General features: G+C 36.8%; 1 long non-coding RNA gene across 1 annotated transcript in view; it reads left to right on the top strand.

Annotated features, from left to right (window-relative positions):
• The first annotated feature begins 3709 nt into the window (after window positions 1–3709).
• The window catches only part of LOC127447411 (uncharacterized), a 28784-nt gene continuing 18340 nt past the window's right edge, over window positions 3710–14153 (top strand). Inside the window, exons 1-3 of the long non-coding RNA XR_007898383.1 lie at window positions 3710–3831; window positions 9268–9366; window positions 9542–9648. This is a non-coding gene — a long non-coding RNA (uncharacterized LOC127447411). The remainder of the gene's footprint in view (window positions 3832–9267; window positions 9367–9541; window positions 9649–14153) is intronic.

The raw sequence follows: 14153 nt of genomic DNA, 5'->3' as shown, positions 1-14153 counted from the left end.
ACAGTATAAGGATGGGCAAGGAGGAGGCGGGAACTGGCTGAACAGTAAACATAAAGTTAATGTCAAACTCAAATTAAATCCAACATAAAAAACATGCATGTGCGTCTCTCTCTCTCAACCTGGCATCTCCGGCTGCCCCTTATCTTGCTCTCCTGCTGATCAGCTGATTCAGCGCCAGCCATGCTCCATCACAGCTCGGCCACGCTCTCCTCCTCGTCACACACAACATTGCATGCAAATTTTAATATGGTTTTAGGGCATTGCATAGTACTGAGTCAGCAATGCTGAAGGTCTCAAATGACATTTTGCTGTCCCTTGATTCTGGGTCATGTGCTGTCTTAGTTTTGTTAGATCTAAGCACAGCATTTGACACTGTTGATCATGATATTCTTTTAAAATGCCTTGAGCTAGTTGTGGGCATTTAGGGACTGACATTACAGTGGTTTGCTTCATATTTAAAGGCAGAACTTTTTTGGTGAACACTGGGTCCTCTTTGTCATCATCTGCACCCATATTGTGTGGTGTTCCACAGGGATCCATTCTAGGGCCTCTTTTGTTTTCCCTTTACATGCTTCCACTGAGTTCTATATTTGACAAATATAATATTTCGTATCACTGTTATGCTGACGATGTCCAAACTTTACCTCCCTATCAGACCAGGTGACACTCATTCATTTGACAGTCTTTTTACATGGCTAGCTGAAGTCAAGAGCTGGATGGCTAATAACTTTCTACAGTTAAATGAAAATAAAACTGAAGTTCTCATGCTAGGCTCTCCTGCCTCCACTCCTGCCTTTAGAAATCAGTTGGGTTCCCTAACAAACAACTTAAATAATCATATTAAAAACCTTGGCATATTTTTTGATCCTCTGCTGCAGTTTGGCAAACAAATTAGGGCTGTCATTAAAGGTAGTTTCTTCCACCTAAGATCTGTTGCAAAATTAAAACACTTTGTTTCCCGTAAGAATCTTGTAATTGTAATCCATGCACTAATTTCATCTCATCTGGACTACTGTAACTCCTTGTGTAACGGCTTGCCTTAGTCCACTCTATCTAGTCTGCAGATTGTCCAAAATGCAGCAGCCAGATTTTTAACAAGAACAAAGAAAAGTGACCACATTTCCCTTGTACTTGCCTCATTGCATTGGCTTCCTATAAAATCTAGAGTTGATTTTAAGATTCTGCTCTATGCATACAAAGCACAGCACAGTCTGGCACCCGACTATATCTGTCTTATTTCTTATTATTGTTGTTATTATTATTTCCTTGTGTTCTCTTTTATTCCCAATGTAAATACTAGTTTTCTTAATCATACAGCACGTTGGTTCAACTTCTGTTGTTTATAAATGTGCTCAATAAATAAAGTTTGACTTGACTATTTTAAATGCAAAGAACACAAAATTCTTCAAAACTCTACACAAAGTACCTCACCCTCTCCTACTAGTGTGTAAGTGCACAACCGACCAGAGAAAAAGAGACTTTATGGAGTGCAAAACCACTGGCTCCATCCACACTTTTAGAAACATATGTTTCCTGTCTCGTCTGTTGGTTTTGGCTTTGTGAAAAAGATGTTGGGGATATGTCTGAGGGTTTGCACACTGTGGCATCCCGTGGGTCTGTCTCCTCTGGGAAACTGTGCTATCCTGAAGGGGGAAAAAAAGGCTCTTTTTCCCATGAGGAACAGCGGGTCCCTGCTGAACCCTGGGCTTGTGGCTTAGGTTCCATTAATGAGAAGACTGACACTGAGTTTAAACAGAAGCAGATGGATTTACTATTGCAGGAGCACTGCGGGAGTGTGTGTGTGTGTGTGTGTGTGTGTGTGTGTGTGTGTGTGTGTGTTCACGTCTCTCCAATGTGTATACAGGCATCTTAAGTCTCTCAGATGTGTGTGTGTGTGTGTGTTTGTGTGTGTGTGTGTGTGTGTGTGTGTAGAGAGTTATAGTTTGTTTAATGGCATCAGAAACACTTTCTAAAAAGCCTGTTTTTCTAATGTGTTATAAAGTTATTATTAATGCATTATAACAGTATTAAAATGCCTTACAATGCATATTGTATCGCATTATATCTTTTAATTGTAAGCATGGTTACATTATAATATCTGTGAACCTACAAACTGTGTGTATAAAGTATTATAACAAAGGAAATTGGTTGCTGACCATTTATTATAATGCTTTGTTCTCTTTAAATGTATAACTATAAATATATGAGCATTGTGGTGTATTAGAATTGGGTAACAATTATTTAACATTAACATTAACATTTATGCATTTGGCAGACGCTTTTATCCAAAGCGACTTACAGTGCCCTTATTACAGGGACAATCTCCCTGAAGCAACCTGGAGTTAAGTGCCTTGCTCAAGGACACAATGGTGGTGGCTGTGGGGATTGAACCAACAACCTTCTGCTTACCAGTTCAGTGCTTTAGTCCACTACGCCACCACCACTCATTTATAACAACATAAAAGCAGATGGGGTAACAAGCTCTTTTAAGCCTGTGTATATAATCTGTTATAAAGTTATTATTAATGCATTGTAGCAGTATCAAAATGCAATAAAATATATATTGTAAAGCAGTATATCTTTTCATAAATAATTTAAAGCTTGGTTACATAATAATGCCTATTCATCGACACATTGGGTGTGTAATGTATTATAACACAGAAAATTAGTTGCTGATCATATATAATAAAGCTTTGTTCTCTTTAACTGTATAAGTACAAATATATGAGGATTGTGGTGTATAATAATTGGGTCACAATTATTTATGAAAACATACAAGCAGATGGGGTAACAATTTATTTAAAGCCTGTATTTATAATTTGTTATAAAGTTATTATTAATGCATTATACTGTATCAAAATGCAAAAAAAGAAAACAAAAAGAAAAAAAAAGTATATTGTAATGCATTATATATTTTCATTAATAATTTAAAGCATGGTTACATTATAATGCCTATTCATCTACACATTGTGTGTGTAATGCATTATAACACATGGTTGGTGATCGTATGTTATAATGCATCATACTCTTTAAAAGTGAATCATGCATTATAGTGTATTATAACTGTGTTATGATTATTTATGACAAAATACAAGCAAATTACTTTACTGTTTTACTCTGTGTTGTACTCTAAAATGATTATTATTATTGCCATTTCACATATGATTCATATGCAGTGTGTATGCAGTAAGTATTTTTTCAGTGCCCATGTTAACAAGTTAGAGCATTCAGACCGCACGTGGGTGCAGCACGGCAATGCTTTGCAGGAGTGGTGCAGAAGCAGCAGGGCAGCAATCGTTTCTGCACCAAGTCTATTTTTGCTGTGCTGCACGCCCTGAATTAAAGTGATAGCGCATTGTTCTTGGTCAAAATGAACATGGACTGACACGAAAATGTAACAGTTTCACTGTAAATGCGTATAATTGTAGTCTACTGTGTTTCACAGTCACCATATGACTTTCAGCACTGGGTAAAGCAAAGAAAACTAAAACACACTATTACTAGGAGTTGCAAAAATAACAAATGTGATCAGAAGTATATCTAAAGATTTTTTTTCATGTGAAATACACTACACAGCATGTTATATGGTGTGTGGGGGAGGGGGACAATCACATCTCAGCAGAAAGCCTCAATCACGTGACAGGCTGGTGGTCGGAGAACTACACCTTACCTCACATTTGGAAAAACAAGGCAACATAATGGATGACACTCGCCTCATCGTGGACGTGGAAAAACACAAAGTTCTTTATGAACTGCAGAATTTCTTGTACAAAGATTTGAGTGCACAAGAAAAGGCATGGGAGGCAGTTTCCTCGGCTGTTGGTGTGGAAGGTAATGTTTGTGAGCCACTTGCTTGAGCAACTTAATATATCAATTTATTTAGAAGTAATCAATGGAATATTACGTTGTTTATATTTATTGTGTTTTAACGTGAATACGTCTATCAAAGATTTTATTAATGTACTGTGTTACTCTAAACTTCATTCAAAGTCCTGTCACCCTCCACCTTCATGTCCTTTTCTAAATGTGTGTTTTTACACCCCACAACATTTTCTGTTGGCTGTTGCTACAATAAACAATTTCGATTTTCCAATGTTTTAATACAATTTGTAAGAAATGTGACAACAAGTGATTCAATATTGACATTTATATTTTTTTTTCACTTTGTGAAAAAAATTATTAACATCAGTTGTAAAGTTTACAAAGAAGCAAAGCTATTTACTATTTACAAAGTCCTACAGATTCAACACTGTATTATTAACACTGCCTTTTCAGTAACTTTAACGAGGTTGCATTCAAAATAAAAATAATGGCGAACTACTTACCCATTGTTGTATTTGTGGTATACAGAAGCCACAGGTTCAGTTGTGCACTGCAAACTTGTCTAATGTGAAAGCACAGTCAAGTGCGTGCTGCTTTTGCTCTGCCAATGCACAGCATCTGCGCTGCTTACGCACTGCTACACATCTAGTGTAAAATGGGCGTTAGGCTTCAAAATGCACCAAGAATACCTTCAAAATGCATTAACATATAGACTTCTTAAAGACTCCCAGGTGTGTGTATAGAGGGCTATAGTTTGTTTAATCGTATCAGTAACACTTTCTATACAGCCTGTATTTATAATGTGTTATGAAGATATTATAAATGTTTTATGCATTATACCAGTATCAAAATGCATTATAATGCATTGTAAGTGCATGTTTTCATAAATAATCTTAGTCTAATTATAGTACACTATAATGCTTAGGAATTCATAGTTATACCAGTAACTCTTTCTTTAAAGCCTGTATTTATATTTTGTTATAAAGGTATTATTAATGTCTCATCGATGTATTGTTAAGGCATTATAACAGTATCAAAATGCTTTAAATGCATATTGTAATGCTTTTCATTAATAATAGTAAGAACGTTACATTATTATATCTATTCATCTACACATTGTGTATGTAATGCATTATAACACAAAGTGGTTGCTGATCATGTTATAATGCATCATACTATTTAAAGGTGAATCAGGCATTATAGTGTATTATAACTGTGTCATGATTATTTATGACAACATACAAGCAAATGACTTTACTGTTTTACTCTGTGTTGTACTGTAAAATGTGTATTATTAGGCTTTGAAATGCATGGTTTACCTTTATAATGCATTATTCAGACCTTTTCAAGAATACCTTCAAAATGCATTGTAAATACAGACTTCTTAAAGACTCCCAGGTGTGTGTGTAGAGGGCTATAGTTTGTTTGATGGTGTCAGTAGTACTTTCTATAAATCCTGTATTTATAATGTGTTGTAAAGATATTATAAATGTTTTATGCATTATAACAGTTTCAGAATGCTTTATAATACAATGTAAATGCATGTTTTCATAAATAATTGTAGTCTAATTATAGTACACTATAATGCTTAGGAATTCATAGTTATACCAGTAACTCTTTCTGTAAAGCCTGTATTTATATTTGTTATAAAGGTATTATTAATGTCTCATAAATGTATTATTAATGCATTATAACAGCATCAAAATGCCTTAAATGCATATTGTAACGCATTAGATATTATCAAAAATAATAGAAAAAAAAGTTTTACCAATGTATCTTGGAGACACAAAATATGTGTGTGTGTGTGTGTGTTAGTGTGTGTGTGTTGTCTCTATCAAGGTGTTTAAAGCTGTGTTATCAGCTGTGAGCTCTTAACTGTGACTTTCAGTGGAGTGTTTGTGTGTGTTGTTCAGTTAAATACTCTGCCAGTCTGATTGATTTGAGCTTTGATGAACGCAGCAGTCCACTATGGATTCACCTGCGCTCAGGCAACAGTTACTGATCATAGCTTTAAGAGGTCAAATCCACCCCCATCAATGCAGGTCTTACACAAAACGCTGGTTTTACCTGTGACTGAATCAATCATAGCTCATAATGACATTTTGTTGCAGTTGTTCACTTTTACAAGACTTCCCTTTGCGTTGATTTAACTTTATTCACAATGCCAGAAACATACTCTACGGAAGCATGTTGCTTCAGCAGTTGCGTTTTTAGTCTCACATTTGCTTGTTATTAAACTATCGGTTAGATTTATGTTTAGGGTAGGGAGGTCTGTTTTGTTGATTTAAAAACTCGGTCTGTTTGGGAGAATATTTAACTCACTTTTAGCACCACACAGTGGACATTTCACCTTGAAACTGCTGCAATATTTACAAACCACATAAAATCATGATATTTTGCAAAAATGTTGTCATAGTCACGTAATTTTCATGAGATCAGGTTCAGCAAGTTACTGCTTGCTATAGCGACCCTTCTGACAATGCTAAGAATGCAGCGCAATGTTTTTGCTGCAGGAAATTGAGCTTGCGTACTAATGTTTCAAGTGTGTTTCGGACCAAGGGGCACTTTAACTCCTGTAATTTTCTCAAACCCTTTAGTTTTTCCTCTATGTCCTTGCAACGCACCATCCCCATTAAAACCAATGGATTTTGCAGCGTTCCCTGAACGTTATTTTGCCTATACAGTTTGTGGCAATATTAATATATTTTAGTGTTTCATAGACTGCCAGATAGATTTCTTTAGCGCTCTCTCTTAGCATCTCACCTCTGATATCTCAACTCTGAATAGGCCGACTTCTCCCAAACTACAGGTGTTTTCATTAGAGCTAATGATAGCATGCGACGCCCAGTGCAGTGGTGATGGTTGTTGTTTATTAGTTCTGTGTTAAGCATTATAACAAAATGCAGATGTCACAGCGAGCGTCCCGCAGCCTGCCGGCACTAATGAGATAAATAAATGAATTTAGTATAGCCACAAGCAGCTCTGGAGAGCTTGTTACCAGAGACAGCGAGCAGAGAGAGAGGAGAGAGATGAGGTGAGCGCTCACACGAGGGCCAGGCGACGGCTGATGTACATATGTCCTTGATTATCGCCGGTTCCCCTGCTTTTATTCTAATAAGTGACATTCTTTGTACTCCCATGGACAGCTAGACAGGCTGACAGTGGATGGGAATAAATATTGCATGTGGCTCACATTAAGCTGTCAGCTACAGTCCAAGAGAGAGATGGAGAAATTCACGTGACATTCAGAGCAGCTACACTTTCTCGGCTCTTGTCACAATTGTCACATCTTGATGACCCCCGCCCCCCCCATATCCCCCCATATCTCTCTCTCCTTCACTCCCCTCCTCTCCTTCACTCTCTCTCTTTTTTGTTCTGTCACTCTCTCTTCCTTTGGTAGTCATTTCAGTACAGTGACATCATTCTCTAGGTACAGTAGGCCTATTATTTTAGGACATGTACATACTCTTGATGGGGTTTGATGTTCGATTGTTTCCCCTTTTACAGATCATTTTGGGTACTAATTATCTGTATTCACCTTATGCACCAGAGAAACTACCGTGCAGCCATCTTGAAATTTTTGTCTGCGAACTTCAGGTCTAGTGGTTGCTATATAGGCCCCATTTCCACCTGCTATTACGATGCATCTCGGGTAATATGATCACACGTTGTCAGGTGAAACACATCCCTGTTTACACCTGATCGCTTAAATGCGCCTCCTGTGACCACTTGTGTTCTGATTTGGAGGGGAGGGTCTCTGTTTCATGACGACATACATGAATCACTCTGTCAGTGTGTTACTGCATGATATTAAAGCACAACAAAGTCAGGAAAGACATAGAAAGCGCAGAAAAAAATGGAGCACTGTTTCTCCTAGATGTGGTTTAAATTTAATCTAAGCACAAACGCAATATGTCAAGCAGAATTATCTGTTATTTTAGTGGATTACCTGTATTAAAGGAGCATTCATGCTTGTCATCTGTGTTGATATCAGACACACTGAAGAAGATCCATGATGCTCTCGTGATTGTGTATGTATCCGCTTTAAAAAATCTCTGATCGGACGGTTATGTCCTTTTAAAGCCACTCGTTTAAACTCTTGTTTTAGCACAGCAGTTGATTGACAGGTGAAGGGTGGAGCTTCACTGCTGCTGGGACGCATTTAGGACAGATTAGCATTTACACCTCAGATGTGATGTGGTCACATGCGTTTTTAACCACAGTCATATGTGGTTTTTGTGATCCAATCACGAAACATTTTAGACCCCGTTTAAACTTACATTTAGGGCTGACCGCATGTGATCAGATCGCCTGAAATGCCTGTTAATACCAGGTGGAAACAGGTTCATAGATATCTATGGTTTTGATGTCAAAGTGTAATTAGCAAGCGAAGTGGATTTACAGGTTATTGAGTTGTCAAAAGTGATCATGAGTATTTTAAAGTGTTCAAGGGATGTCATAACAACTAAAAGCATTGAGGGGAGATTTTAAAACAAGAGATTTTGGATATCTGCAATGTCTCTAGTGGTGTGTGTGTGTGTGTGTGTGTGTGTGTGTGTGTGTGTGTGTGTGTGTGTGTGTGTGTCTACCCGGTGCAGTGAGTGTCTGCGCTTGTGTCCTTCCAGTCGTTCACTGCTGTGAGGATGAAAAGTGTCCCGCTGTGATCTCCATCCCACTCACACTCCTCCATCAGCTCATCCCTCTCTCCTTCATCTCCCCATCACACACACACACACACACACACACAGATAGAGAGAGAGAAAGAGAGCCGACATGTAGGGAAGAACAGAGAGAGAAATGTATATGACAAGGATGTGTTATTGAAACAGGGAACATTACAATTGAAGTTTAGTTTATCAAATTGTTAATGACACATTCAAAATCTCTTAACTGTTTTTAGCAGGGGAAAATAAATAAATATATAATTGACATAGTTAATAACAAACAAAATAAATCAAGTCATTTTATTTGTATAGCACTTTTCACAACACACATTATTTCAAAGCAGCTTTACAGAAAATGATGCTGTTATGTCTGTAATGTCTTAAAGTTCTCATTGAGCAATTAAATGAAAACATGATTGAAAATCATGCTTTAAAAATTTTATGTCTTTAGGCCCCCAGTAATCAGCAGAAATATAAACAGAAATTAAACAGAAATATAATATAATATAATATAATATAATATAATATAATATAATATAATATAATATAATATTTCCACCCAAATACAGAGAGATACATCCTGACTTGCTGTCAGTACTGCTTGCAGCTAAAGCGCTAAACATTTTGTCCGTTTACCTATTGATGACTCTCTCTATCTCTCTCTCTCTCTCTCTCTCTCTCTTTCTCCCTCTCTTTCTCTCTCTCTCTCTCTCTCTCTCTCTCTCTCTCTCTGTGTGTGTGTGTTTCTCTATTTCTCTCTCTCTCTCTCTTTCACCAGCAGCACTTCCTGAAAAAGCCTGGAAAAAAAAGCCACAGTATAAACCGTCTTTCTAAATCCAGACACGCTCAAGACAGGACCTTAGCTCGGGTAGCTACACCGGTATGAACCTTTTCTCTTTTCCTCTCTCCATCTGAGACATTTACAGGGATCAAAGCCCAAGGCCTTCTCTGGCATATGAAAACACTACACATACACCCAAACATTCACATACACACCTTAAGATTGTAAATGTGGATGTTTCATCTCTTATTTCTCTATTTTTCTCTCTGTTTAGGTGATCTGGAAAAGGCCTGACCATGATGCTTAGCCTGTTCATAGACACTCCTCTGTACTGAGAACATGCTTCAGAAAAAATATATAAAACGTACAGTGCACATGAATGTAGGTCATGGTTAATTGATTTATTACATTGAAATGTTTATGGCTTATGTTAATGTCAAACATTTTTACTAAAGCCACATGCAAGCAGGGCAGCTCAACACTATCTAGCGTGTGATAGTAACCTCCACAGGCGGAACGGCCCGTTAAAGCTCGTCAGCACTGAGTGATTAGCTGAAATAATGTCTCTGTCAGCCTTAATCACATTAAAACGTGGTTAACATTTAATTTTTCTCTCTTCATATGCAACAATTTCCACTAGATTTGCAGTGAAGGCCATTGAAATTCCATTATAAAAAGAATAAAAATTTCAGGCATCATTTATTCAGGAAGAAAGAGTGGAAGTGGGTGAAGAAAGTGCTGAATCTTTCTATTAGCAGAGCACTGAGAAATGATCTTAAGCAGTGCAGAATGAGAGCACTGAGACCGGATGCCCCAACACATTCACTGGGACTCGCCCCAAAACTCTGACCCACATCATCTGTGACCCTTCTGACTGGGATTTACACCCATTTTCTTTTGATTTGGAAACTTAGGAAGCAAGTGAATCAGTGAAAGAGATAAATAACACGCAGTAAGCTGATTTGAGTTAAAATAATGTTATAAATATGTTTTGTAACAGTAACCCCAAAATGTTTGGACACTTCACTTTTCTGAGACATTTTTGCAATGAGTTTTAAGCAACTGGTGTCAAGGTGATTTTTAGTGGATGTATGAAGTTAGTTTTTAGGTATGCCGTGGTATCCTAATGCTTTTTAGTGTCACTATTCTGTTGTTTTAGTTTTTCAGTTAAAACATTAATTATTTTTTTCATTAGTTTTTGCTTTGACAAATTGAGAAAACAGTTACATTTTACATGAACGTTCCCTTTGTTAAGGGTTTATAAAGGGTTCTTTAATGTGTAATAGGTCACTTATAAATAGATTATAAATCATTGATAAGTGGTTATGACAGCATTAATAAAAAGTGCTACTTTCATGCAGTACTTGCCAAATAGTGAGCATTTTAACTTACATGTTATAAATGCTTAATAAATACACTTGGATACTTCTTAATCAAAAACATAGTATGACATAATGAAACAAGGATTTCTGTCACAATGCAACAAAAATAGACTATAATAGTGAGATTAAAAGGAGGGATCATGTCATTTTGTGTTTATATTATTTACTGTAATGTTTTGACTCACTTGTGTTGTCACTTTCTTTGTCATATTGATGTCAAAAAATGGTTTTAACTAATCCTAGTTACCTAAAGTCTTCTGCAAAAACATGTTTTGCAGCATATATCATATAAAGCCTGATGGACATTAAACCATACTAAAAGTTATGAACATAGGTCTCTAACTTTTTAATAAATGCTTCATATGTGTCCAATTTATATTAAGGTACATTTTCATAGGTAACTAATGTTGAATAAGTGTTAAACATTTATAACATTTGTAAAATGTCTCACTATTTGGCAGGCATTGCATTGCACCTGTTTTATGCATGTTGTTATTACCACATATCAATGATTTTTAATGCATTTATAAATGACTTATTAGTCATTAATTAACGAATTTATAAATCATTAACAAAAGGGAACAATAATGTAAAATTTTACTGAGAGAACTAATTAAAAAAAAAAAGAAAATTCTTTTTTTTTTCTTGTTTCTTTTTCAGATGTAGCCACCAACATTTAGAAAAGTGTTTCTTTTTCTTTTTTTAGGCTGTTTTATTAATTTATATATTTATTGCACTGTCTTGTGTTGTCGTGCATATGAAATAGTATGTGCAATGTTATTTTTTGGCTTACCGACATCAATTTTAGGCCGTTTCTTAAACAGAACAACTGACAAGACAGGCCTATGTCTTACTCACAAGCAATTATTTTGGTGTCAACAATGTTCCTTTGCAAATAACAAACTTGTAAATTTACTCAAATGAAATATGTTTCATGCTCCAGTATAATTTATCAGGATGTTTGTTCAGGGGGAAAATAATTGGGGGATACTTGTACTATTCCTGTGTCATAAAGTTGTTTCAAATTGGTGGTGAAAGCAGTGTTGACAGCGTATCAGATTCATTAATTGACAGTGGTGTGTGTGAGGCGTAAGGGTGAGAACATGTGTGTTTTGCTCTTCTCTTTATGCATGTGTGTGTGTGTGTGTGTGTGCATCTGGTCCCGTGTCATTCAGTGCCAGGACCTCGAGACCTCCGAGCTCATTTAGCGGTAACATTATGAAAATCATCCCTCAGCCCTAAAGCGAAAGATCTTTGTTACGACTCGTGGCTCTGTCAAGCCTTCACCAATTACACTCACAGGTACAATGGTCTATTGAGCGAAGTGCAGCCCTTGACTGACGTGACGATGGTGATTTGTGAATCGTTACTGCATCGCCGGAGGAGAGCAGCGTACCTGAGGAATGCAAATAATGTCCCGTGAAACCAAACTACAGCTACTATTACCGCAGATTGGATTTTTCTTCCTTTTTTCTTCTCTCCGTCTCTCTCTTTCTCAAGTGTGAAGTTTTCAATTAAATGTAAATGTATCTCCATCAGAAGTGGCCACTAGCTCAGAATGATGGCTTTGACTCTCAGCTTCAGTTGAAGTGGCCCTGGTGGAGGTGTTATGTATATATATATATATAAAAACAGCAGATATGGGCCTACTGTAGAATTACTTTAGTATGACAACATGTACTGATTGCATGTTGAGCAGTCTGTCTGAAGGAGAGTTCTTTAAACTATACACAACAGAGATTAATTTTAACATCTTATTTAATGAATCTGGCACATTGTGATAGACATACAAATGGAAATCATGCTGTTTCAAAGATGTGAACTGAAAGTAACCAACTAACAGCCTGGGCCCCATTTCCCAATAATGACTGATCTTAGCGGTTAAGAGCGTTTTCAACAAGCAATTTTACAAACGTTCGTTATTTTTTACGTGTGTTTCCCAAAACTGCAATTAACATGAACGTGCAAGGATGCGCTTTAAGTGCTACTTAAGATAGTCGCTGTCCATGTGAAGTGCTGAAATGTAACCGTATAATGCTGTTAGTCATCGTAACTTCATTATATTTGTGCGTAATTTTACAATCATTTGTAATTTACCTCCCTAATTTTTTTTTACAAATATTTTCTTAAATATTTGACCTAATTAACTTCATATTTACATATTGTATTTACAATAATTTTGTGCAGAATGATCTATTTTTTTTCTCCCTGGTGGCTTCCAGGATTAGTGAAGACAGTGGAGGCCCTGTGTATGATACTGCTAATTACACGCGTTCATTGAATATTACGAGGTTCAACGTTTTATTGCGGAGCACAAAATAAGAAGACGTTTGGAAGATGTGCTTTAGGGACATTCACCAATAAAGTGAAGGTCTGCTCTTTACTCCCAAAATTGATAGTGGTGACTGCAATGCTGCAGGTGCGGTGCGACACAACTTGAAGTGCTGGTGAGAGAGCATTTACGTGTCAGAGAGGAAGAGGAAATCATGCATGACAGCAAAATAATGACTTTTGTCTTCTCTCTCTAATATTAATTTATACAGTTGTCTGCATCAATAATGCCACCACTTTGTTGTTACCAGCTTGTCCAACCAGTCCACACAAATAACTTTATTTGTTTACTAATTAATCTGTTCATCCATTTAGACTATCTATTTGATGCATTTTATTATTATTATTATTATTATTATTATTATTATTAGACTTGTCGGTTAAAATAAAAATAAATAAAACACATATATCCTGATATTTTTTTTCTCCCCAATTTGGAATACCCAATTCTCAATGTGCTCTAAGTCCTCGTGGTGGCATAGTAACTCACCTTAATCCGGGTGGCGGAGGACAAATCTCAGTTGCCTCATTTGAGACCGTCAATCCATGCATCTTATCACGTGGCTTGTTGAGCGTGTTACCACGGAGACCTAGCGCATGTAGAGGCTTAACGCTATTCTCCGCGGCATCCACACACACCTCACCATGCAACCCACTGAGAGCGAGAACCAGATTATAGTGACCACAAGGAGGTTAACCCAGCGTGACTCTACCCACCCTAGCAACCAGGCCAATTGGTTGCTTAGGAAGCCTGACTGGAATCACTTAGCCCTGAATTCAAACTTGCGACTCCAGGTGTGGTAGTCAGCGTCTTTACTTGCTGAGCTACCCAGACCCCCATATATCCTGATATTAAACTCTCAGCATAAAGTGTAGCTGTTGGTATTTAAATTGTATAAAGTATAATTTCACATTTGTCCTGCAGGTTTCTGCATAAGTTTATGTACTTACAATGCTCTTAGAAATGTACGATTACTCCAGAGCACTTGTAAATCTATGAGCATTTATATTACATACTACTTAAGCTACAATGCTTTTGGGAAACGGGTCGCAAAACTAAGATGAATCGTTAGTTGGGCTCTACGATCTACTTTTGGGAAACGAGGCCCTGGTTGATAAAATTTCCCCCAAATATGTAAAATTATGTCATAATTTACTCACCCTATATAGAAA

Source organism: Myxocyprinus asiaticus, chromosome 10, assembly GCF_019703515.2.
Source record: "Myxocyprinus asiaticus isolate MX2 ecotype Aquarium Trade chromosome 10, UBuf_Myxa_2, whole genome shotgun sequence".
NCBI lineage: Eukaryota > Metazoa > Chordata > Actinopteri > Cypriniformes > Catostomidae > Myxocyprinus > Myxocyprinus asiaticus.
Note: the sequence above shows the minus strand (reverse complement) of the source record. Positions and strands in the feature narration are given on the sequence as shown.